This window comes from Malaclemys terrapin, chromosome 4 (genome assembly GCF_027887155.1).
Source record: "Malaclemys terrapin pileata isolate rMalTer1 chromosome 4, rMalTer1.hap1, whole genome shotgun sequence".
Taxonomy (NCBI): Eukaryota; Metazoa; Chordata; order Testudines; family Emydidae; genus Malaclemys; species Malaclemys terrapin.
Window position 1 is genome coordinate 94,489,107 of NC_071508.1, and position 26,684 is coordinate 94,515,790.

Here is a 26,684-nt window from a genome sequence, read left to right on the forward strand (position 1 = left end):
GCTGGCGATGCCTGTATGAGAAGCTGGACCTTGCTGATGAAAATATTCTTATGCTTAGAACCGCATGCTGTACACTCCATAATATTTGTGAAGGGAAGGGTGAAAGCTTCACTCAGGGCTGGACCACAGAGGCTCAGTGCCTGGAGGCTAAGTTTGAACAGTCAGAGACCAGGGCTATTAGAGGGGCACAGCACAGGACCATAAGAATCAGGGATGCCTTGAGGCAGCAATTTGAAGCTGAAAGCCACTAATATATGTTGCTATGCTCGGGATTGCAGTGCATGTAATGCTAGGAGGTGATTGGTGCACATGATGCAAGAAGGGGGCTTAACATAATTGTATGTTGCTTTGCAGTGTTCTTTTTGCTTTCACTTAATAGAATAAAGATTGCTTTCAAACCAACACAATTCTTTTATTAAAAGACAACCACCGGAGGAGAATCAAACGAAAAAATTCATCAGCACGGAGGGGGATGGGAGAAGGGGGGAAAGAAGGTCTCAAGAGGAGGAGGGATTCTAGGACAGCTACAGATTTGTGTATGTCCAGGGATCATACCGAACCTTCTCCTTTGGAGTACAATGCAGCGGGTGCTGTACTTCAGCAGGGCCAAACTGCAAAGGTATGGGTGTTGAGTGCAGTGGGAGTCCACAGTGCTGGACTGTAAGGAGGGAGGAGTGGAATGCTGTGGGTAGAGAGTGGAGCCAGGAGGTTGATAACAGTGTGTTGGTGGTGTGTGGGGAGCGCATGGGAAAGAGTTTTGTGACAGTGGCTGCAGGGGAGGGTGGGCGCGGAGCCGCTTGGTTTGAAGAGCTAGTATCTCCTGGAGCGTGTCCACTTGGCGCTCTACAACGTTTACGAGCCGCACCGTGGCTTCTTTTTGGTGTGCCGCGTTCTCCTTTCGGTCCCTCTTCTCGCTATCCCGCCACTCCTTCACTTCCTGTTTCTCAGTGGCGGAATGCATCATAACCTCACAGAGAAAGTCCTCCTTAGTTCTTCTTGGCTGCTTTCTAATTCTGCACAGCCTTTCTGCCACCGATAACAAAGAGAGGGGCTGGGCTCCCAAGGTCATCTCTGTGAAGTTTAAATGCAACATTTTACAGAAGCAGTATTATTTGCAACACAGACAACACTGATTCAGTGCTTTAAAACACAGCCAGTACTCACACACCTGTCACTAACTGGCTGACCCCAGGCAAGTACACATGAGCCACAAGACCTCCAAAATGGTGAGTAGCTGCAGGGGCAGGGTAAATCACTCTTCCTGGACCCTGTTGTACACTGGGTACGTGGCTCTTGGGGAGAGACAGCACTGTAGGGGGGCCTGATAATCATTCCTGTCCCCACACTTTCCACAGGATGTGATCATTATGGAAGATATCTCGCTGCTATGGGTGAACAGGGAATCCAGGAAGGGTCTTTCTCCAAGCCTGCAGCTTCTTCCCTGGCCCCTATGTGGCTCACCTGTGTGCAGCAATGGTCCGTCCCATCCCCCAACCCATGACAGCATGGGAAAGTTACCATTAATGGGGCAAGAAACAAAGCAGCTCTGCCGAGGAACCTGCAATAGCGGATTGCCTAGTATCTCCACCAGAGTTTCCAGGAGATCTCTGAGGGAGATTCCCGTGAAGTGAGGGAGTCTATCAACAGCCTGTACTGACGCTCAGACTAGGCATGTAGTGAGAGACAAGCCTGCTTTCTGCAACCTGCCCCCAACAACTCGCTTCAGCGAGTCCCAAAATCAGATCCACTTACCAGAGGCCTCCTCTCCTGTTTGTGCTTCACCAAGATCCAACTGCTGTGATTGGCTAGGCTCGTCCGCGGTAGAAAAGAGCTCCTGACTGCATGCGTCTCTGACCTCCAACTCATCCTCTGCCTCTGGATCTCCCTCCCCTTCTTCGTCCAAGATTTCCTCCTTCTGGCTCAGTCCACTCTCAACTGGCATGCGAGCCAACGAAGTATCCACAGGGGCCTTTGCAGTGGAGGTGGGATCACAACCAAGTATCGCGTCCAGTTCTTTGTAGAACTGGCAGCTCGTGGGTGCAGCACCGGAGTGGTGGTTTGCCTCCCGTGCCTTGTGGTAGGCATTGCGCAGCTCCTTCACTTTGACCCTGCACTGCAACTTGTCCCGGTCATGGCCCCTTTCTGTCATGCATCGTGAAATCCGTCCTTAGGTATCATAATTCCTACGGCTGGAGCGCAGCTGGGACTGGACAGCTCCTCTCCCCAAATGCTGATGAGGTCCAGCAGCTCGGCATTGCTCCAAGTGGGGGATCGCCTGGTGTGTGGAGCAGGCATGGCAACCTAGAATGATTCACTGAGACCACTGCATGCATCACTGAGCAAATAGGAAGGGGACTTTCAAATTTGCAAAGGAATGTACGAGGTGGGGCTGATGGTTGGTCACCTGAGGGCAGGGCAGTTCAAACTGATGACCAGAGAGGTGAGACATTGTGGGACACCTCCTGGAGGCCAGTTGCAGCGCTGTAATCACCACAGTGTCTACACTGGCACCGCAGCGCTGTACCTCCGGCACAGAAAGCTGTATGCCTCTCGTCAGGGTGGTTTTTTTAGAGCACTACAACTGCGCAGTTTCTGTGCACTAAGTGGCTTGGCAGTGTGTACACTACAGTGCAGAAAGCTGCTTTACTGTGCAGAAACTTGTCAGTGTAGACAAGACCTTACTTGGTTTGAGATCACTCCACATATCTCTAAGAGAATACATTTTAATTCAGTAATGGTAGGTTTGCAAAGGATGCATTGGTTGCACTCATCACTTAAAGATTTGTATATACAATTAAATTTCAAGGGGCTTTTGTACACATCTTTTGTCTGCTCTGGAAACTGCTACACAAGATCTACGTAAAACCTATGTTCTTTATATGAAGTTTTGGTCCTTGCAGCAAATATTTTCTCCTCCATTGCCACTAAGGAGTTCTCTGTCTCAGCTTGGAGCCCTGAGAATCCCTTCGCTTTCTTTTTACTTTCTCTCCCTTCGCTTCTCTTTTTACGCTCTCCCGTCCTTTCTTCCCCAATTCCCATCCAAGCAGCCAACTATAAAGTCTAAATCCTGGAATACGGCAGACACTGCTTACACCAGGGTCCATTACTTTAGTAGAATACTGGTTATTGCATGGTCGAGTCCTAACCTAACCTACGCCAAGACAAACACAAAGACTCTCTGGCACCTTCATCTAAGGTATATGTATTGTCAGATTCCATAGACACAGTATGTGCATACAGGTTATACAGAGTATGTCTGGATGTTGTCCCCAGTTGGTATGGCCAAGAATCGAGTACACATATTCATGAGCATCGCATTCTGCTGAGCGGGACAAGACTGAATGCACCAATGCTAGTTGTTGATAAGCTATGAGGTTGTTGTAGGGTGACCAGATGTCCCGATTTTATAGGGACAGTCCCGATTTTTGGGTCTTTTTCTTATATAGGCTCCTATTACCCCCAACCCCGTCCCGATTTTTCACACTTGCTGTCTGGTCACCCTAGGTTGTTGCAATCACTGTTTAATGCCTTCAGTTGCTCCTTCCCCCAAGAGGCAAAATATTCTTCCTTTGCAGCAATTCTGGACCCTGTTGGCCTACTGTGGGGAGAGAGGCTAGGTACAGGAATTGAACCAATATCTCCTTCAGGACAGTGCAGAGCACTACCACTGATCCTCTTTGGATTCTCTTCAGGTAAATATTTATATTACAAGAACATAATCAGGTTCAGAATAAATCACATTTGAAAACACCTGTGGCAGCTCTGAAAATGTCATCAGTGTGAGTTATGAATGGGGACTCCTGCAACATGTTCTGCTGATCTAGAATTTCTCTTTGTGGCTAATTTGTGGCTAACTAAATGCTAATTTAGTTAGGAGAGTGATAAAGTGTTTCACGTAATAAGTTGTAACCATTTTTTAAAATTCATGTTAATTTGTATATCCTCAGTAGCACTGAATATTATAAAAATATATTCACAAAAATTGATTTAAATTAAAAACGTATTTGCCTCAGTGGTATTTGTGACACTTTTAAATTTGTTTGTCACTGACATTCATAACAACTGAGAGATTGTTTTTGTTCTGCAGAATGTTCATGAGAAGTGAAAATCTGGCAAATCATCATGGATTATATCCAAGTATTGAGCAAAGATTCCCTTTAGAAATATTTGGGTGGCCATCTTGAAAATTCTTTTTTAAATTTGGCGGTACCTGTTTTAAAAATGTGTGTGTTAAAGTTGGGAAATTTCCCCAGTGACAGTCACAATCCAGATACTTTTCTCAGGCTATCCTGTAAACATAGTCTAGGGCTGGTTTAGGTATTTCAGGTTCCAAAGTCCCTGTAAAATTAGGCCTTGTCTACACTGCCACTTTACAGCGCTGAAACTTTCTCATTCAGGGGTGTGAAAAAACACCACCCTGAGCAATGGAAGTTTCAGCGCTGTAAAGTGGCAGTGTAGACAGTGCACCAGTGCAATGCTGATAGCTACTCCCTTCGTGGGGGTGGGTTTTTCACAGTGCTGGGCGAGAGCTGGTGCCGCGACTACACAGCCATGTTAACATTGGTAGTGAAGACATACACAGATATATAAAGTAAGGGTATTTAGATTGCCAGTAAAATATACAAAAAGACATTTCTCTGTTATTTTAGGGCTCAAATTTTCAAGAGTGGCCTCTACATTTGTGCACATCAATTTTCCATACCCACTTTTGCATGCACAAGAACTCTGATTTGTGCGTGCTAATTACATTTGTGTGCCTAAATTGGGCAGTTTACTGTAGCAGTTAAAGCTCAGGAATGACTGTTCACACAAAGCGGTACTTCCTGCCACTGGCTGCTCTGAGGGCCTGACCCAAAGTCCATAGAAATCAATGGGAGTCTTTCCATTGACACTTCAGTGAACATTAAACCAGGGATCTCTAGTTTAAGATGGATGTGACAGGGAGGAAATCTGTCCATGTGCTTAATATTAAACATGTGCTCATCTTTCCTGGATCAAGGCCAGGGCCACCATCTTGAAGGATCAGCTCCTATCCAGCTCTCACTGAAGTTAATGGGAAGACCACCACTGATTTTAATGGAAGCTGGCCCCAGGTAACAAGAAAACAGAACAAGGCTGTTAGCTCTTAAGTGTAGATAATTTGGATACTAAAAATAACTGAACTGCATGTGTAACCTATTGGTTAGTGTGTCTGATTCACGGAGGATGCAAGTCTGCTATAGTCCCCAATTGTTAAGCGCAAGATATAGAGACTTTTTTTTAGTCTGGAGATTCCTTGTTCAATCGCCAGTGTCTGCCAACATGTCAGCCATCACTCACACACACACACACAAATTGAAGATTTGGGGCCTGGAAAGCAAACTATGCCCACAGTCTGGGAGGCTGGGTTGAGCTCCTATCCCCCTTTGAAAAATATGACCTGTTCAACCATTCTTTCTATGCACATGCAATGTTAATAGGATCAAGCACAGATTACAGAGTGGAATTTGTTCTCTTTCAACTAATTAAAAAGGCAACAGAGGGTAATAAAAACAAAAACCTGCATATTAGGAGGCACTGTGTATCAGAGAGAGGAAAGTCTGAAAACTAGAAGATTGTCAATAAGACAACACAGATGCTACAGACAGTCTAATTTAGCCAGATTCTGAGGGGAAAAGCAATTAAATCCACAGCCATCAAATTGCCGTTATTAGCTTGTAAAAAACTGATGAGTCTCCTGAACCTGCTTTACATTTTTGCTTTCTCGTTTAGAAGATGCTACATTGTCAGAATGAAAACGCCTTTATATATATTTGTTGCAGTAGTATCTATAAAAAAACATTTCTGTCTCTAGTGAATTCACTGCAGTGGGGATAACAAATCCCCCACAAGTCTGTTCCTGATTCTTAAAACAGCTTTTAGTTGATCAATTCCAAAAAACAAAAAAATCTTTTAAAAAACCCTGACATATAATGATTTCCTTGAAGGAGCTCCATGCAATTGTGCTTTCCAGATAGCCAATGTTAGAGCTTCAGATCATTTTTCTGCCATCATAGACCATGCAAGAAGTTAGGAATTTTTTATTTGAGTTTTTGTATCAAATATTTTATTTTCCCCTTCCCCTCAATGAGTTTGGGGCTTTTTTGCTGCTATTAGGGGTGTGTAAAGAAAAACAATAGAGGGGTACAAGCATGCAGTTCTAAAGCAAACAACCTGCACAGTCAACAAAAATATACCTGGGTGTCTCTTGCTTGGAGATTTTAGTGGTGCCTGAACACACGTGTATCAGTTCCAGGAGCTAATGCTCACATTGCTTTGATTTTTCACATTGGTGTTGCTTTCTCCTTGATTCTAAGTCACCTGCTGATGTTATTGGAGGATGGTTACTTACAAATACGTTTATTCACTTTCCTATGGGGCTCAGTTCTGCAAGGTGCCGATAAGCACTCTGACCTCAAAGCAGCATAGCACGGAAGAAGGTGCTTAGCTTTAAACACATAAGTAGTCCCATTAAAGTCAATGGGATTGAGCCCATGGCCATCATAATATATTTTAAAATGTGACTTTAGTGCTAATGAAACTTTCAAGACCGACAGCCCTGGAGACTCAGAATAGGGTGACCAGATGAGAGGCATGAAATTTTGGGACATGGGGGGGAGGAAGGAGGAGGTCATCACCGGAGGGAAAAAAAAAAAAAAAAAAAGAGCCACCGGAGCATAGGAAGAATTGGTGGGGGCTGAGCACCCACAGGCAGCTCCCTGCCCCACCCCCCACCGCACCAGCTCACCTCCGCCTCCCCTGAGCAGGCTGCCGCATCCTGCTTCTCCCCTCTCCGAGTGCTTGCGCTGCCATACAGTTGGTTCGCACAAGGCTGGGAGGGAGGGGGGAGAAGGAGGAATGCGGCGTGCTTGGGGAAGAGGTGGGGGCAGGGCGGGGATTTGGGGAGGGATCTAATGGGGCAGGGAGGGGGCGGAATTGGGGCAGAGCCAGGGCTGATTTGGGGGTGGAGAGGCACGAGCCCCCTCCGCAAAATATCGGGACAATTCACGTCCCGACCGAACATCGGTCGGGACGTGGGACAAACAAGTAAATATCGGGACAGTCCCGATAAAATCGGGACGTCTGGTCACCCTAACTCAGAACCACATCAAAGCCAGATCTCAGCCATTTTACAGGGCTCCAGAGGCACAAAACAATCTGAGAGCTGGGGAACTCACCCTGAGCATTACTACAACATGGGAAAACCTCAGGGCCGCTATAGTGGCTCCTACACCAGCCCTTCTGGTCTAGGGTGACTGGAACACCCGATTGAAAAGGGATCCTGGTGGCTCCTGTCAGCACCACTGACTGGGCCGTTGACTGTCCGGTTGGTGGCACTGTGAAGCTGGACCGGCAGGCTCCCTGTGAGTCTCTGTGCAGCTCCTGGGAGGCAGCCAGCATGTCCCCCCTCCAGCTTCTACGCATAGGGGCAGCCAGAGGCCTCCGCCTGCTGCCCCTGCCCCAAGAGCCACCCCTGCAGCTCCCATTGGCCAGGAACCTCAGCCACTGGGAGCTGCGGGGGCGGTGCCTGCTGACAAGGCAGCACGGAGACCCACTTGGCTATGCCTCTGCATAGGAGCTGGAGGGGGGTCAAGTCGCTGCTTCCAGGAGCCGCCTGAGGTAAGCGCCTCCCGGAGCCTGCACCCCTCATCCTCTCCCGGACCCAACCCCCCTGCCCCAGCCCTGATCCCCCCTGCCGCCCTCCAAACCTCTCATTCCCAGCTGAAGCACCCTCCTACACCCCAACCCCCTCATTCCCAGCCCCACCCCATAGTCCATACTCCCAGCCGGAGCCCTCAACTCCCCCCCCCCTCCAAACCCAGGCCCCAGCCCAGAGCCCCCTCCTGCACCCTGAACCCCTCATTTCTGGCCTCACCCCGGAACCCACACCCCCAGCCCAGAGCCCGTACCTTCTCCCACACCCTAACCCCCTATCTCAGTCTGGAGCCGCCTCCTACATCCCAAACCCCTCATTTCTGGCCCCACCCCAGAGCCCGCACCTGCAGCTGAAGCCCTCACCTACTCCCACAGCCCAACCCACTGTCTCAGCCTGGAGCTCCGTCCCACACTCTGAACGCCTCATTTCTGGCCCCACCCCAGAGTCCACACCCCCAACCGGAGCTCTCACACCAGCCCCCTGATCCAGCCCAGTGACAATGAGCGAGTGAGTGAGGGTGAGGAGAGCGAGCAACAGAGGCGGGGGGATAGAGTGAGCGGGGGTGAGGCCTCGGCGAAGGGGCAGGGCATGAGTGTTGGGTTTTGTATGAGTAGAAAGTTGGCAACCCTATTCTGGCTCCCAGCATAAAGGGTGTGCCTTAGAGAAAGGGGGTGTGGCATAGTGTCTCTACATGCAAGTTGTTGGCATTGCCCAGCACAAAATAGGGCATGATGATGGTGATTTACTATTTGTATTACCGTAGTACCCAGAGGCCCTGACGAGGATCCAGCCCCACTATGCCTGGTACTGTACAGACATACACTAGGAGACAGTCCCCTCTCTGAAGAGTTTAGTCTTGTAAGCAGGTGGAAGTAGCACACAATAGAGAGGATGAAGGAGGGGAGGCAAGAGTAACAACAAGAGCACAGGGAACAGGCATAAACCAACGGTGGGAATAATTTGCAGATTTTGAGGTTATGTTTACACACACACACACACACACACACACACACACACACACACACACACACTGTTAATGAACCTCTGCCACCCATCCGTTTGTGGGCATCATGGTTGAGGTGGGTTTGAGACTGAACTTGAAGAAGGGCAGAGTAGCTCTGAAACTGCCCTGCTTTATGCCAGGGAACACCCTGGTGGTCCCAGGATCAGTAGGTGTCAGGGAGGAGGGAAAGGTAGCATAGAGGTGGCTTAATGTCCCTACACATCCCAAGTTGCACCATGCACAACCCAGGACATGGGTTTGAAATCATCTTTATTTTATCCACAAAACATACACAGATTGAACAGCAGAAGTACAAGCTTCTCCATATTGCTCCACTAATATGTCATAATTCTGGGACAACAGGACAACTGCTAGGGCAAGGGAGGAGCTCAGTCCCCAGGGCCTATTCAGTCTTTGGCTTCTCTTCTGAGACTGCTAAGTAGGGTGCCATTTCTGGCAGTGGTTTCAGTGATCCAAACAACTGTTTACAAGGAAATGGTCTGGGGTCACCAAAGAGTCATGATATGTAACAAATTTCAATCCCATTTTTGCCCTGAACCATGTTTGAAACTAGCCGTGAAAAGATCTGTCCCATTTCTATTCCTCTGAGCCACTGCACACATACCCCTTTTATTACATTTGTGTAATTGTGTCTCTGATGTTCACTTGAAAGATATTCCTCATGTCCTGTTATTATTTACTTTAACTACTGGACTGCCTAGTTTTTAGTGGTAGTTTTAATTGAGAAGGATGATCAGTATTTAATTAAAGGACACTTTTCCAGGCTTACCACAATTTATATTCCCTAGAAATAGGATTCTTTTCCTTCTAATTACTCTAGTTCTTTCAGGACCTGCAGAAGGCCCAAAATAAAAGCGGGCACCAAAAACAAAAATGTAGAGAGAATTTTGCCGAATAAGGGAAATCTCGCATGGAACATAATGCTGGTGCTGGAAATTAATTATGCAGAATTCCAGTAGGTTTAAAAGATGTCAAGTAATAGAGTAAGTGGTGGTGTCTACCTTCTATACTGTCCTCTGACTGCCTGCAGTTGTCAGTGCTCCCCTGCCTTCTTGCCACAAGTATGCTCCTGATGGGTCCATCTGCAAAATATTCTATTATAAAGTAAATAAAAAGATTACCAGGGCAGAATTCCTTTAGGTGTTCCAAGCACACCCAACAAGGAGATACCCTGAACATCTCTGCTTTTCTGAAATCTCAGCCGCCTTGTGCCATCATTCTGCCCTGGTTTATTTCTAACCTGTCTTCAAGTGAACAGGATACTTGGAAGTGGCCCTGGATTAATGCTTAATCTCCCCCAAATAGACTCTTCCTGACTCTAAGGCTGGCAGTAATTACTATGTCTTAACTATGGGCACACAGTGGAATCAAACTGGCAAGCAACAGCAACCAAACAGCCCTCAGACTCCATACCAGAAAGCTGGGCACAAGATCCCTTCACTGGGCAATCTCACCAACGGCCTTACACCGCCATACACAATGTGACTGTGCACAGAACCTTGTCTCTGGGCAATATTCCCTCCCTCACCACACACAAGCTGCGGAAAGAGAAATGGAAAAGAAGAAAGACTCTGATATTGCCCCACAGAAAGCAGACTACAAAGCTGTCTCTCGGGATGTCCTTTTTTAGCCTGTTTCTTCCATCCCAACTCTAGCTCCTGTAATTGCCAACCATACTGACTTCTTTGGATCCAAACTGTTTTTGCTCATAAGAGTACATTTTCCTTACTGTGTCCAAGAGCGAAATTGGATCTGTTTGCAGATATTTGTGTGTGCAAAGGGATCAAGTCCACAGACAGAAAAAACAGAATGCTCCTGCACTCCGCTCTCTTTCCAGGCTCAGCGAATGTATTCCTTAATGGCCCTGGCACCTGGAAAAAGTGCAGCAGAGCGTGTCGTCTCATCCAGGATTATAATTTATGAAAAGGCAGCAATCAACCACATCCCACAGCATACATTTCCCAGCCTGTCTTCTGTTGTAGGAGAGCTTTTAGCTTTAAGTTTTTTTTTTCTTTTGGATGTGAAATACTTTTCCTAAAAGCATGTTTTGTATTTTAGAGGTAAAGTACCATCACTTACTAGTTCTTCTTTGAGAGTTATCTCTGTGCATTCAGAACCTATTTTGTTCCATACTGAAATGAGGATATGGGATATTAAAACAAATTGTCCCCTCAAAAGCCCCCCTGCTGCTGGGACAGAGAGATCTCTAGTGTTTACTGGCCCCTCCACAAACAGTTGTCAGCACAGCTAAATGCTAAGTCAGGTGTAATTCAGATGCATGCTCTACAAATACATATTCTCAAACTCTTGTTTCAGTAGCATTTCATCAGGCTATAGTCTCAAATTAAGAATCTTATGTTATGAGCATCACAAAAATCTTTTAGACATATGCTCCCAGGGCAGGGACCATCTTCATTCCGCAGAGCACCAAGCACCCTGCCAGTGTTTAAAAAACACAAAATACAATTAATAAACAAAAATTCTGAGCTGATCTCCGTTTGCTGAATTTCATTTTCTCTCTGAATCCTACAGTGCCATCACCCTAGTATCTAAATCCTGGTACCTAGCATTTGAATTAGAAGTGTAGTTAGCCAGTATTGTTCACCATTTGCCCAGGCTGAAGGTAGGCTCTCTAGGGTTAAAAGTCTTTCCCCGTTTGTGGCTTCAGGCCAGAGAAGATGGTTCCTATTGGTTGATTTCAATTTCCAGCCTGAAAAGGGAGTGTCAGACAAGGGCTCAAATCTCTCTCAGTATTATGATCTTCTAACCTCCCCCAAATCATCTCATCACACCCAGTGTTCATATGTGGGGGAAGCTCATGCTGGACCCTCTTGCCCACTTCCTCCTATAGCAGCACCCAAAGGGGTCTTACCTTGAGAAGATCTGTGAGAAGTCTCTCTTCTGGGCTGACTTTGGCCACTGCTTCTCTCTGACTGCAGGCTGCTGCTTGTCTTGGATTAGGGAAACATCCCTCGCTTCAGGCAAAAATTCTCAGTAATTTCATCTCAAAGCTTCTTCAGAAAGATCCTGGTTCAGTGTCTCACACACACGCAAACACACATCATCCTTGCAGCTGCTTACTCACCGGCACTAGCCTGATGCCAGCTGCTGTGGAGGAGTATATGAAAGTGCCAGACGCCCCCTTCTCCCTGGCAATAAGCAGAGGTGTTTGAAGTATATAAGGAAGTTATAAAGTCCACACATTGGAGCATGGATAAGACTACAGTGACAAATTCCATTAAAGTCTTGCAGCTAAAACGGATTGGATCCCATTGTAGATGTGTGCTCCTGTTAAGGTTTGTATTACAATGAATAGACATTTTCTGGGACTCCTTTGTATTATGTGCTGATTCTGTGATCTCAGAAGAGAGGATGGGAGTAGGGGCTGAGTGACATTTTGTGCATCAGAAGCAAGGACAATATTTTAATCAAGATTCACGGATATAAAGATTATTCATGCATCTCCGTTCAGCTAAGCCTTGAAACCAGGAGATGGCTGGCTTATGCTCCACTCCAAGTGGAGGAGGGTTAATTGGTGGAACATGACCTCACACTTCTAGAATATGTGATTATTGAATCCTTTGCCTTGCACATCGGAAAAGTGGAGAATGTGAGCACTTGTAGCTTGCTCTTCTAAAACAGAGAATAGGGCTCCATTACCCTCCTTGGGCAGATGGTGGGTTTCTTATCATTTCACTAAATGCTCCTGGGTTCTTATATCCAGGGAAAGACATCATGGACATCAGCTCTTGTGTAACTGTCCTGAATCTGTCCCCAGCAATTTTTAAAATCAGACACACAATATGGAGTTGACATTTCAGGAAGTTGAATTTCAGCAATGGAGCTTGGAATGCCACAAACCTGCAATATAAGGAAGGGATACTTTCCCAGGGTCTTAGACACTATGGCCCAGATTCTCCACTGATGTAAAGCAGAACAGCTCCATTGAAGTAACTGGGGAGACATTAATTTGCACCAACCTGAAGATCTGCTTTCACATTTCAGTTGAAGCCACTACAATCCCGCTATAGAAGACCCAGTTCAAACCCAACACAATCTAATTCTATAAACAAGGCTCCAGGTAGAACAACTTCTACTTAGAGCATTTACTCTAGCAATCAAGTTAAAATCAGTAGACCTGTGACTGGGGCAATCACATATTTTCCACAGGTAGGTTTACAAAGAAACCTTTCAGTTCACCGGTGTGTCAGACATATTAGTTCTTCCTGGACAAAACTCAAAGCAAAAACTATTTTAATAAAAATGTTGCTGCCAAGAGAAAGACTATGATTAATTTTCTTGACATTAAGGTTTGGTTTTATTTCCTCACCTGTATAACCACAAGCTCATATTTTCAGGAACATTAGGGAACAATAAAGCTTGCTGCTAATTCTGTCTCACTGGGGCCCGGGGAAAAAATATAAGCTGTGGGCCAAAAGGTAAGAACAAACAACAACAAAAGAGAGAGAAAGAGAAATTAGCTCAGGAGTGAGTCACTCTGGATCCTGCTGCTTAGTCACCTGTAGTGTTTCTCTCCAGGCCGCTGGAGATAGGAAAATAAGATGTCCACCCTCCTTCTTCTTTTGACAGGGATAGTTATAAAAGGAAGAGTGACTGGGCAAGCAGAGTTCTAAAATGCACTCACAGATGCAAGCTTTCCAGAGGATTAGAGTAGAGAGAAGTCCATTTTCTCCCATTCACACCCCCTCCCGCCGCCCCCTGTTCTGTTTTATTTTCAATTAGAACATCCTGAATCAACCTGTTCATTTAGAGCTTTAAGTTTCTCAAATAGTGCCTGGAAATTTTGACATTGTAGGGAGTTGCCATGGAGAAGGAGGGTGATGTCAGTGACACAAAAAGCACTGAATTTACAAATACGACAGGAACAGAGCTATTTATAAAGATCGGCTTTTTTCCCCTTCTGTGCGGGAGTGGAGGAGGAAGGGCAGGCAGCAGTTCCATTCTACATGTTCCTGTCAGCAAATCTCAGAAATGAATTTTCTCATTAAAAAAATGCTCCATGTCCCTGGAACTGCTGAAGGCTGTCAGGTTTCGGACTTCATTCATTCCACATTGCTGGATTTAACTTCCCAGCTCACAGCTGCTTTCACGTCCTAAATAGAGGTCAGATCGTATTTTACATTTATCCAGTATTTTTCACCTAAAAGATCCATACAGCACCACTAAAATGTAGCCACTTCTGGTGCGAGGGGCAGCAGCTAAATAGCGCACTGCATGTTACACAACAGTGAAGAGAAAGGAAATTTCTGACAAGGCCACTGGGGCAAATATCTTCTCTTATCCGAAAGCGTCACGGGATCTTTATAATCATTTCATTTATAAAGCAATTCTCCACCCTAACCTATTTATGTGAGGTGCTATCCAATATTTATACAAACCAATAGCAAATTAAAACAATATTTAAAAAAGAGAGAGAGAGGATCCAAATACCAGGATGCCAGGGAGAAAAGGATGGGAGGGTAATACATTTGGGGCATGACGGAGTTCATTCTAAAGGACACTGAAGTGCATGGAAAGGCATAAGAGATAATTTGAAAACAGGAAAATGGAAGGAGGGGCTAAGACGGATGTCAAGGGGCTGAGATTTATATACCTAACGCTTACAACAAAAGTGCAATCGCCTGCCAACTGCATATGTAACATGATGGTGGGATCCCTAAAAGTTGGGTGTTGTCTAAGCAAGGATACTGACCAAGATATCAAGATTTTAAATTTAGCCTTGAACAATATGCACTCAAAGCAGATAGGAGCTTTGATTTTAAGGTCTCAAAGGGGAAGAAAAAAAACACTGCATGGAACTTAATGATGAATACAACAGTAACATTCAAACTCATGCAGACAGAAAAGTTAATGCTAGAGAATCTCTCTGCATCTCCACCCCTCCATACCAATGATCAAAATCCTGAACATCTAAATTTACATGAGAAAATCCTTCCATATATATATTTAATCATACTTACTTTTTCATTCACACACACACCCCTCCACCTCTTTGGTGGGGGGAAGGAGGAGGAGGTGACAGCCCCATCCCAACTTAGGGATACAATTCAGGCTCCCAAAGAAAAAAAGCCCTTGATCTAATGAGCAGGTGCTCTCTATCAAATGTCAATCTAAATTAAGAGTTTCCAATCGTTGAGTGATTTGTTCCATTATGTAACATTTATACACATGGAATGGATGAATTTTAGAAGTAAATTCCAATAAATGAATGAAATCTACTTAATTTCAGGGCCCTGGGATAAAGTGTACGAAACTGGGGTGGCCTGGCCTGATGTTATTGGAGCACCTGAAGGTCATTCAGATACCTTTATTCACAAAAAAAGCCATGCTCCAATACCAACACAACAAACGGGTGCTACAGAGGGTGACAGAACGTTAAACCTTGGAATTTCTTCTCTGGATATTAAGTAACATCACAAGCAAAACACGTGGCTGGTTGTGAAATGTCACTGAATGTGCTGCACATGCTAATTGTTCAGCGGTTCTGTAGTGTTAGGAGCAGCAGAAACCAAGCGTCCGGAGGAGGACTAGAAAATGAGCATGTACATATCGCTTTTTGTCCACAGAGGTCGAAGCACTTCACAAAGGTGGGTAAGCATTATTATTCCAGTTTCACACCTAAGAAAACCAAGAGGTTAAATGACTTGTCCAATGCCACCCAGAGTCAAAGCTGGTAAAAGAACCAAGGTCTCCCAATTCTTCATCCAATGCCCTATCCATTGGACTATGTTGCCTCCCAATAATAAGAGTTTAACTCAACTGCATGCGCTGGAGACATTAGGTGGACTTGTCCGAAACACTCCACTTGCCACAACTCTGATATCCAATGAGAGCTCTTACCACCAATGAAACATCAAGGTGATTCTGGGTGAATATTCCCAACTCTTGTTGCCCGATCATATGAAGAGGATATAACGTGGCTTCTAGCTATTTTTTAAAGTTGAGTTTTTCAAATTAAATTTTCATGTGTGTCATTTATACCACAGGTTCAATCCACAGAAATCCCTTCCCCTAAGAGCTTACAATGGATGTGTGTCTGGAATGTACCCTAGTATTGTCTGTTGTATAGTAGTCTGTCCGTGCTTCAGGTAACAGGTTTATTCCTTTACTAAAAAAAGAGCATGGCCCTTTATCTCAAGCACTGTTGGACTAATACAAAGCAGCCAAAACTGAGTATGTTCTAGACACAAAGCAACTGTAAGCTCTTAGGGCAGGGCTTTGCCTTCCTTTGTTTAGAAAGCACCTGCAGTAGTATTCACAATATGCTATCTAAATAATAAATAGATTATAAGAATAAAAGATACATGCTATACAAATAATGGACTAGCTTTTTCCTTTTGGCACAGCCCTAAGTGAGGGATGGCACATAAGCTGCACCACCCCAGGAGCAGCCCTTGGAAGCATTGTGACTCAGATACACACCTTTGAGTTCAGTTCCTTTTTGTTCTAGGCTAGTGGAAGGTAGTAATTTGCTGCTAACCTGTTCCAGCAGTGGATTACGATACCCCTCTGTATCAGCTCAGAAGTGGTGAGTGGAGCCAAGGCACTGCAAGTTACAACCTACCCCAATATTCAGATCAAAAACTTAAAGCCAACTACACACTGAGTGCTCAAGGACAGGTATGGAAGCTAAAACAAGGTCACAGAAAAACATGAAAGTCTCTTTTAGCCATGGAAGAGGGTTCATGGTGTTTTAAAGGTTGAAAATCTCCTTCAGTGACCACAAACACCATTTCTTCCAGTGGAACATGACAGCTCTTATTACCAGTTCATAATATTATTCAGGGATCCAGTTATATTTGAGACTATGGCAGTATACAGAAAGAGGAAGTTCCATCTCTTCTTGCAACTGAACGAATGAGAAGGGATGGCTTATTCCTTGGAAGGTGGTAGTACAGAGAATGAAAAGCCATAGAAAGTTAATTGCCTTCAGGTTTAACCCAGTTACAACAGGGATAATCAGAGCAGCACTGCTCTGTGCTGATGCTATAAAACACTAAGGGTACTGCTCATACAATGGCCTGGGGCTGTGGGGTTCTGTGACCAGAGCGGTCAGTGTGGGGCACTGTGGGATAGCTGCTGGAAGACAGTTAGGGCACCATAACTAACAGTGTCTACGCTCACACTAAGTACATTAACCATGACGTTACTATGTGGGCATAGCGGGGTGGTTACAGCACTGGAAGACCAATTTGAGTATCAGCACATACACAGCTAGGTTGATGTAAGCTGCCTTGTGTTGACCTAACTATATAGTGTAGGCCAGGTCTTAATGTTGTAGCATAGAGTGCTACACACCAAACACTGGAGCTTAGCCCAAAGCCAGTTAGGCATATTTATTATTTGGGAAATCAGCTGCAGCGCTGACGATAGGTTTAGAATCTTTAGATAGTTGCACAGGCAGGGACAGAAGAGCATTGTATAGGAGGTGATGCCCCTGCCCCATTTTAAAGTTTTCATAATTTTATAAACTAAAGAAACAATTTGATTTATGGTTAGATTTTTTTGGTAATTTTTTAAATAAAAGGTTTCAGAGTAACAGCCGTGTTAGTCTGTATCTGCAAAAAGAAGAACAGGAGTACTTGTGGCACCTTAGAGACTAACAAATTTATTAGAGCATAAGCTTTCGTGGACTACAGCCCACGTCCGAAGAAGTGGGCTGTAGTCCACGAAAGTTTATGCTCTAATAAATTTGTTAGTCTCTAAGGTGCCACAAGTACTCCTGTTCTTCTTTTTTTAAATAAAATATATTCATAGTAGGGTTTTTTTTAAATGTCAGTGAAAATGTTTTATTGTAAACACACGGTGATAGTGTAATGAACCAAAACAGAGCAGTGCTAACGCATGAGGAATGGAGGTTACTTACTTGTAACCAGAGTGCTTCAAGATGGGCTCTGCAGCCTAAGCGGTGGAACATTCTTGTAGCAGTGCCTGTTCGAGTGCTCATGCACCCCTCCCGCTCCTTCCTTTGGCATTCCTGAACGCCCTGACAGCAAAGCTATAAGAGGTGCTATGATGTTCCCTGACACCTCGGTTCCTTTCACCACTTCCTCAGTCAGATTTTAGAGAATGCTGAATAAAAGAGAAGGTGAGCAGGGGAGTGGGAATAAGCAGAATTCATCTTAGAGAACTCTGGTTACAAGTAAGTAATCTCCAGCTTTTCTTCAAGTATCTTCTGCATATTCCTACTCCTGAGATGGTTTGGCAAGCAGTACCCCATGACTGGATGGTGGAACTCAGAGTCCTAATTGAAGAGGGATTGGAGTATTGCCCTACCAAATTGAGCATCTGATCCAGATGCCAGATCTAGGGAACAGTATATTGTAAAGGTATGACTAGAACTCCATGTGGCAGCCTTACATCTCAACTATTGGAACATATCTAAGGCATGCTAAAGAAAAGACAGTTACTGGTGTTTTGTAACTGGTGTTCTTCAAGATGTGTTGCTCGTGTCTATTCCATTGTAGGTTTGGGTGCAGGAGCCGTCCATTGTACATCAGATTCCTTTCCCACAACAGAAGGAAGGAGTAGGACGGCTTCTACGCCCAAACCTACAATGGAATAGACATGAGCAAGCACTTGAAGAAGTTGTCCTTACATCAATTGAGTATGTTCTGATTCTAGTAAGAAGAGGAACAGATGCAGTCCTATACCCGTTCAATACACTGTCTAGCCCATGTACACAGTGACTGTGAAGAAATAGCATGACCTTTGTGGTTGTCAGCATAGAAAATAAAACTTTTAGGGGACTTTAAAAACTCTTTAGTCCTATGTAATTTTGATTCTCCCTTATAAGCACGAGGTCAAGGAAAGAAAACCAGCAAATTAATCATTTGATTAATATGAAATTCCTATGCCACCTTGGGAGGGAATTTAGGTTAGGCCAAAGGACTTTATCTCTGTGAAACACAGTGAATGGTGAGTCTGCCATAAGGGTCTTGCTCACTCACCTGGCTGATGCAATAGCGATTACAAAAGCAGTTTTAATAGATGAATGAAACAAACAATCTGGCATGGGCTCTAAAGGACTGTTCATGAGCTGTGTTGAAACTAAACTGAAGTCCTATGATGCATCTGGGGCCTTTATTGGGGGATATGGATTAATTAGAGCTTTCATACATTTCTTAACTGTACCATGGGCAAAGAAATTAATATCTATTAGCACCTGATGCACCACTATTGCTGCTAGGTGTACTCTCAGAGAAGATACAGAAACCCAAAATCTTTTACTGAAGTAAGTATTCAAGAACAAGTTGGATTGGTGCTTGTACCGGATCTATGCTCTTGTTGCTTAACCACTTCACAAACCTAGACCACTTAAGATCATAACATTTTCTCAATGACTGGTTTTTAGAGGTGCATCAGGTTCTGATTAGCTGAAAAATGCAAGATTTTTCATTAAAGTCCTGTAGCCCAAGGAGCTAGATACAGTGAGAGGGTCCATATGATACATTTTTCCATCCTGTTCAGATAATAGGTCCGGTAACACTGGAAGAAGTTTGTATACTCCCTTGGCACGATGAATATCTGCATATCATTGTCATCTTTTTTTAAAATCACCCTCTGTAAGGGGGTTGGGGGAAGCAGCATAGATAGCCTCATTCCTCAATTTAGAAAAGCATCCAGTGTGGACTGAGTGTCTCTGTCCTCCTGAGTAAAAATAGAGACACACTCTGTGTGGTTGTGAAGAGTTCTATATCCAGAAACCCACAGGATGAAAGTGTTTTATATCACTGACTCCTTTAGAGACCATACATGTAATTGTATGAGATCTCTGATGAAATGATCTATGTTGTCCTCGGCTGCTAGATGCAGGACAATTGGGATGATAGTGTAGTGGATACACTAATCCCATACCTAGTGCTTCCTTGCACAGCTGGGATGAGTGAGCTCCTCCCTGCTTGTTCAGGTAGTACCCACTGCAGTCATGTTGTCTCTGACAACCTGCACTGCTTTGTTCTGAATGTGAAATATTTAAAAGCTAGACAGACAATTCTCAACTCCAGTACATTCATATATAGTGTCTTTCTTAGAAAATATCAATGATCTCAAACTGAGACTATTCAGATAAACTCTCCACCCATTCTTGGAAGCATACTACGCTAAGGCATTACTAAGCAGAGTATCAGATCTAAACAGGTTTGTGCCCATGTGCTGTTGTGGTTGGAAGGAAATGAGATGACAGGGAGTGCTATGCTGACACTCCCTTTTACAGCCACACACTCAGAATGGAGGGGTAAGAGGTGTCTGGGTCAGAGAGTGTTTTAAACAGCACTACTATGTTAAGTCTCCCTTATGTAGGCTGCACATCCCATGAGTGGAAATATGCAGAGGACATGCAAAGAATGAGGACAGTTAAAAGGGCCAGTTTAGTTTCACTGACCAAATTGAGTGACATGCAAAATGTAAACAGTGTAATAGATGAAAAGTAAATTTTACAATTGTTTTAGCTTTAATCTATTTTTTTAAGGTTTTTATCATTACTTTACTGTAATCCTGCAATTAAGATAGCAAAAATTCAGTGGTGCTGATGAACAGACTGTGCTCTTACGAAAGACAATTATTGTACAGTTTGGTAAATGAAACTCAATAGGTAAGAAATGGAAAAATAAAGAACCAATTAATAGTTAGAGATATAACTTAGAGGAAACTGGAATAATGTCTCTTTATTGAATTCAAAACCGTTTTACTAGACTCAAATAAGTACCAGTATTTGTGATATCCAGAATATGTCTCTTTCAAAACAATAGAAAGCTGCCTCTAGTAGATTCATCCAAACAGGGACTCCTTGAGGCCCTGATCCTGCTAAGTCTTAAATGTGTGTAAAGCTACACAGGTTCTTAAATCTTTGCAGAATTGAGGCCTGAGAGAAGAATGAACATAGTAGTCTTCTTTGGTTCTTGGCTTGAAATTATTTTACTGATCACCTTTGTATACATCAAGTTATTCTTATAATTTAGTCAGCTGAATTAAATTAAAGTTAGCAACAGATAAAGGTATTTTAAATTTTTACTGAATAGATTACTAGAGTTACAAGAATCTATAACCAAGGCCGTAAACAAAAGTGTATACAATTGCATCATTCTATAAAAGAGACTGTATGTGTGACATGGGATTTTATGCACCAACCTTCACAAAATGCAGCCTCCTTATCCATAAATAGAATTTATATACTAGGCAACTATTTAGGTAATAGACGAATAGGCACTGAGCCTAGTTTTCCTAACCTTTTCTAAAGTTTGTTTGGTAACTAATCTGACTTATTCCACAATATCAAGCACAGCAACACCTGACAAAGTATCAATCAATCGCTTCATTACCTCTTGCCTTATACTCCTAAATCTACTGAAGGTCTCAAACACCAGTGTTTTTAGAACACTGAGTTTGTGCATATGACAGAGGGTCAGAATTTGCAGCTTTATCAAAATCTGAGTTTTTGATGTGTGTATTACACACTTGAACTATACCATTTCTTTTCAAACCATGCAACAGATAAACAAAAATCTTGTTTAGCTAGTAGTACTTGTTTGTTTTTGAAGTCTTCTGGGATATGAAGCATTAATCTAGTTTCTGGGGTTGCTGCAGGCTCTCTCTGAAAAGATCCATTTCAGCGCGTTTACACTCAAACTTTGTTAGACAAGTTCTAAGCTCTTCCACCCTGTTGGCTTAATACAGTTCCTTTTAATCTTTTCTCTTCTGCTCCTTAGTAACGGCCCATGTTTTTACTCATTCATACTGAGATTATCAGATGGAAGTCAAATACATAAAACCATACTAGGATTTTCTGCAATATTTGTATGTTGGCAAGCTAATCTGTTCAACATCATTTCCCCTGGTTGCAAATACAAGGATATAATCTTGATAGGTCCTAGAAAGGGTGAAAGCAGCACCTTTTAACTCAGTTGCAACTGCCTAAATTTAGGACCAACTCAAACAATAGCTGAGCAGATTCAGAGCACAGAGTCCAAATCAGTTTCAAGAGGAAGCAACAGCTGCAAGACAGCTAGCTTAGTGAGATGGTATCAAGATTGTGGCAGTCATGTAGTTTCAAGGACCTTACTAAAGCATCAAAGTTCCAGGAAAGAAAAACCATCCTTGTGGTTTTAAACACAGAAGTCATTTTGTACTCTTTCTTAAAGACTTGGCACCATCTCTTTAAAGCCTCCTTCAAATCCACCAAAGAAGAAAGTTTTGAAGAACTGGTATTGCCTCACAATAACAGTTGGAGATGTTTTGTCCGTGTGGATCCCAATTATGGGGCATGTGCGCTTCAGGCACTCTAGATTGGAATCTTTTGAACTGCGGTGTCTATTGGGGCTGTGCCTGCCTCTGCTTGCCCTTGTGCACTCCCACTAAGGACATAAAGGGTAGAATAGCTCCAACTTAGTTCCCTCATTAATTCAGAATCACTGCAGAGAGGGACTCTGAAGGAACAGGGATGGGGGAGGGGTGTCCTGGGATCCACATGGACAAAACGTCTCAGAGAACCATGATTACTGAGGAGTAAATGTTTTCTTCAGTCTTTGTCCATGTGGATCCCACTTAGGGTGACTAGCTAGCAGCTCCCCAATTAACACTGGAGTTGAGCTACAGTTATCTAAATATGGACTGCAAAAGTGCTCTCCTGAATTTGATCTCCAAACTAGTCACCATATCCAGGTCATAATGCTTGAGAAGGGTATGGTCTGAGCTCCAAGTGGTTGCCCTGCAGATCTCAGATACAGGAATAATTCTTCAGCATGCTGCAGAAGCTGACTAGGCTCTCATTGAAGGATAGTTGGGAAGCACATTGCAATGCACTGAGAAATCTATTTGAAGAACTGCTAGGAAGGGATGGCCTATCCATTCACAGCCTTCCCTAATATGACAAACAGGATGATTACCTGAATGGCCTTGTCGTGCCTAAGTAATAAAGGAAGCCTCTGGAGGCATCTAAAGGAGCTTGGGTTTCTCCAGGTTTGTGTGTGATTTGGGAAAGAAAAGAGGGAGTTTGGTTTGAGTGGAAAAACACAAACACCATCTTGGTGAGGAATTCAGGGTGGGGTCTCAGCATCATCTTATGTGGAAGACAGTTTGAAGAGGGTGGGGGTGGATGTTTGCCATTAGTACTTGAATTTCACGAACTCTCCTGGCTGAGGCAATAACCATCATGAAGGCAGTTTTGCTTGCAAAATGCAGAAGAGCACTTAGGGAAGAGGTCAAAGAGGGACTCCATAAAGGCCCAGAAAGAACTACAGTAAGGTTTCAGGATAGGGGAGGTTCCGGAACCGGGGGGCATCAATCATTTTTAGAAATTTTAAAACAGTGGAGATGAGAATGCACTGTATATGTTTGTGACGTTGTGCAGTCTATATGGTTTTATAAAAACTTGATAATAAGTCAATATAATGTAACTGAGATAGTTTTAGAGAAAATACGGTAATAAATGAATGTAACGTAACTGGGATATGCTTCATGCAAAAGGTCTCTTGTAAGGTATCATTACAAAGCTTATAATCTACTGAGTATAATCATCTGATTTGTATAAATGTACCACTCTTATCTAAAACTAGAAATATAAAATGTAACTCTGAGGGCCTATTGTAATTGTGTAAAGTGTGGACCATTAATGATGATTTGGAATCTTGATGACTCCCATTGTCTGCAGATGGCTGTATTTACCTGTGAGTCTTCCTGTATATGTGTGTGCTGGCAAGTGAGTAATGAAGTCTTGCAGTGACATGTGATCATGTCACCTGAACTGGAATCCATCTTTAACCTGGTGTTTTTCCAGTGAGGGGGGGTGGAAACCCAGAGGGACAAAGGCTTCCCGCCTTATGCAAAAGATATATAAAGGGGGGAAGAGAACAGAGAGGGAGAGGAGCCATCATGAAGAATCCCCTAGCTACCACCTGAGCTGCAACAAGAGCTGTACCAGGGGAAAGAATTGTGCCCAGGCCTGGAAGGTGTCCAGTCTGAGAAAAAACTTACTGAAGCATCTCTGAGGGTGAGATTATCTGTATTTGGTTTGATTAGGCATAGATTTGCGCATTTTATTTTATTTTGTTTGGTGACTTACTTTGTTCTGTCTGTTACTACTTTGAACCACTTAAATCCTACTGTCTGTATTTAATAAAATCACTTTTTATTTAGTAATTTATTCAGAGTATGTATTAATACCTGGGGGGAGCAAACAACTGTGCATATCTCTCTATCAGTGTTATAGAGGGCGAACAATTTATGAGTTTGCCCTGCATAAGCTTTATGCAGGGTAAAACGGATTTATCTGGGTTTATACCCCATTGAGAGTTGGGCATCTGAGTGCTAAAGACAAGCACACTACTGAGAGCTGTTTTCAGGTAAACTTGCAGCTTTGGGACAGGAGATTCAGACCTGGATCTGTGTCTGGAGCCAGACGGGAGTGTCTGGCTCAGCAAGACAGGGTGCTGGAGTCCTGAGCTGGCAGGGAAGACAGAAGCAGGGGTAGTCTTTGCACATCGGGTGGCAGCTCCCAAGGGGGTTTCTGTGATCCAACCCGTCACAGGGGGGCATCAATCATTTTTAGAAATTTTAAAACAGTGGAGATGAGAATGCACTGTATATGTTTGAATAAGAGGGTGGCAAGATGAAATGGCATCTAAATAGAGGCTGATAGAACTGATGGTGAAGACTGATAGGTAGAGCTGGAGGATGTAATCCAGAATCTTGGGGACAGAAGCTTGCAATGGGACAAGACCTTATGAAGCCCAGGTGGAAAAATCTTTTCTACTTTGATCTGTATCAGGATCTCTTGGATTTCTGTGGAACAACCCCATCTGTTGTGCTTAGCTAGCCAAATTCTAGGTCGTCAGGTGTACAGATATGAAGTTTGGGTGAAGAATGTGTCTTTGATTCTGGTAGAGTAAGTCTTGCAGATTGGGTAGAGAAGTCGGCAGCTATGTAAAGAAAAGCTAGAATGCAACCAGGAATTACTTTATGAGAGAACAAACAGCCTAAATGCTCCTCTAACATCAATTCCTTAGTCAGAGATTAGGGCTTCTGCTTCCCCTGGGGCTCTGGCTGATTCCTGCATGCAACATGGTGTAAGTTTGTAGTAGACAGATGTACCTAGGCTGCTCCCTGGGCCTGTCTCCCAACCCAATAGTTCAGATTCTAGGCCTGCTGCATTCCTGCAGTATCAACACGTCCTTTCCCTGACTCTGAAGTCTTTTCAGTAGCATCCCCATCCTCTAAAGGAGAAGTAAGAGTGGGATTTCTGCCTACCAACGAGTGCAATGGAAGGGGACACCTAGCTTCTATCTGTCCAACATCTAACTAATCAGGGCTCCGTAGGTAGGGCTGGCATTAACAGCACTGCTACAGACATGTGGAGTAAGGATTCAGCATGAGAAATCCACTTGTCATCTCTTTCCACCACTGCAAATAGTTCCATAGCACTAACCTGTTATGTCAAACACTTATTACATTGCTGAAAGACTTAGCTTTCTTGTTATATTCCCCTGCTTGCCTATGTGTAAATACGTAACTTTATCATTGGCTAGCTAGGTGAACAGAAAAATGCATTAGTTAACTAGAATTTAATATACAGTAACTCCTCACTTAACGTTGTAATTATGTTCCTGAAAAATGTGACTAAGCGAAATGATGTTAAGCGAATCCAATTTCCCCATAAGAATTAATGTAAATGGGGGGGGGGGGGGGGGGGAGGTGTTCGGTTCAGGGAAATTTTTTTTTTTGCCAGACAAAAGGCATTATACACATTTTAAACAAGCAATTTAATACAGGTATTAAACAGGCTGGCAGCCCCCCCATGCAGCCTTCTCCCTTCGCCTCCTGAATGCTGAAAACCAGCTGATTGCCGTGGGCAGAAAGCAGGGGAGGGAGGGGGAAAAGGCTGCGTGCCATGTCCTCGCCCCTCCCCCCAGCCTCCTGAACGCCGCAAACCAGCTGATTGCCGAGGGCAGGAGAAAGGCGCTGATTCGCAGGGTCCGCCAGCAGGCGGGAGGCACTGGGGGAGGAAAGTTGATAGGGGGGCTGCCAGCCGTGGACAAAGCACAAACTTTAAACAAGCATGTTCTGTAATAGAGCAGGGACGTAACATTGAAACGTTAAGCGATAGGACATTAAGTGGGAGTTACTATATTTATTGTAAAGTAAGCTAAGAAGCAGACAATTGCAATGGCTAGACTCTCAGGCAGACTACAACTTACTTTTTTGCAGACAACTCAAGGGAATTTTGCCAATTTTAAGGAATATTTTTGGAGGGCCTTTAAAGAGTCAAAAACATTATCAATTTTCCAAGAAACTCAAACATTAGCATTGCTTCTATCAGCTTGTACTTTATTGTGCAAGACCACACAAAAGTTTTCACATTCTGAAATTTTACCACAGATTTACCAGATCCAATGGATGCTTTCTGCTTATGCGACCTTTCATCCAAAAGCCTCAAATCAGTTAAGCTTTACCTCACATATATGGGCCTTGAGTGTGGCAGGGAGAGAGGAAGAGAGGTATGGTGAAATGAGTGACAGTGTCAGTGACTTAGTCAAGATCATACAGCAAGTCAGTCAGTGGTAGAAATGGAAATAGACCCAGAATCACTTTGAACACTATTTCATTTTCATGTGCAGCATACAATTCGTAGCTGGAGAACCCAACACATTACATTACTACTCCGCGGGAGGTTTTTAGACTAGACTAATTTACTTAACTAGGTTAGCATTAAGATAATTCTAACTCGGATTAATACTATTTTTTATTAGATTTTGAGGTCTTCACCTCACAGAGAAGGGTGGGACAGAACGAGGAATGACAGGGAACGGCTATGTCAGATTTACATTGCATGCTATTTTCCTGGGGTTATGAGTCAAATTTGCTACTCTAGTTGGAGGCCAATGGCATTAGTCACCAGTTTACACATACCATTGAAGTATTTAGGTGGGAAAAAATTGTTCTTGCTGAGTGTGGCCAGACTGATCCACCTCC

General features: G+C 43.8%; 1 protein-coding gene across 1 annotated transcript in view; it reads right to left on the minus strand.

The window, feature by feature from the left end:
• Positions 1-11,609, minus strand: part of PAK6 (p21 (RAC1) activated kinase 6) — a 50,399-nt gene extending 38,790 nt beyond the window's left edge. Inside the window, exon 1 of the mRNA XM_054026689.1 lies at positions 11,572-11,609. The gene's annotated coding sequence lies outside the window, so the exon portion shown is untranslated. The remainder of the gene's footprint in view (positions 1-11,571) is intronic.
• Positions 11,610-26,684: the final 15,075 nt, after the last annotated feature.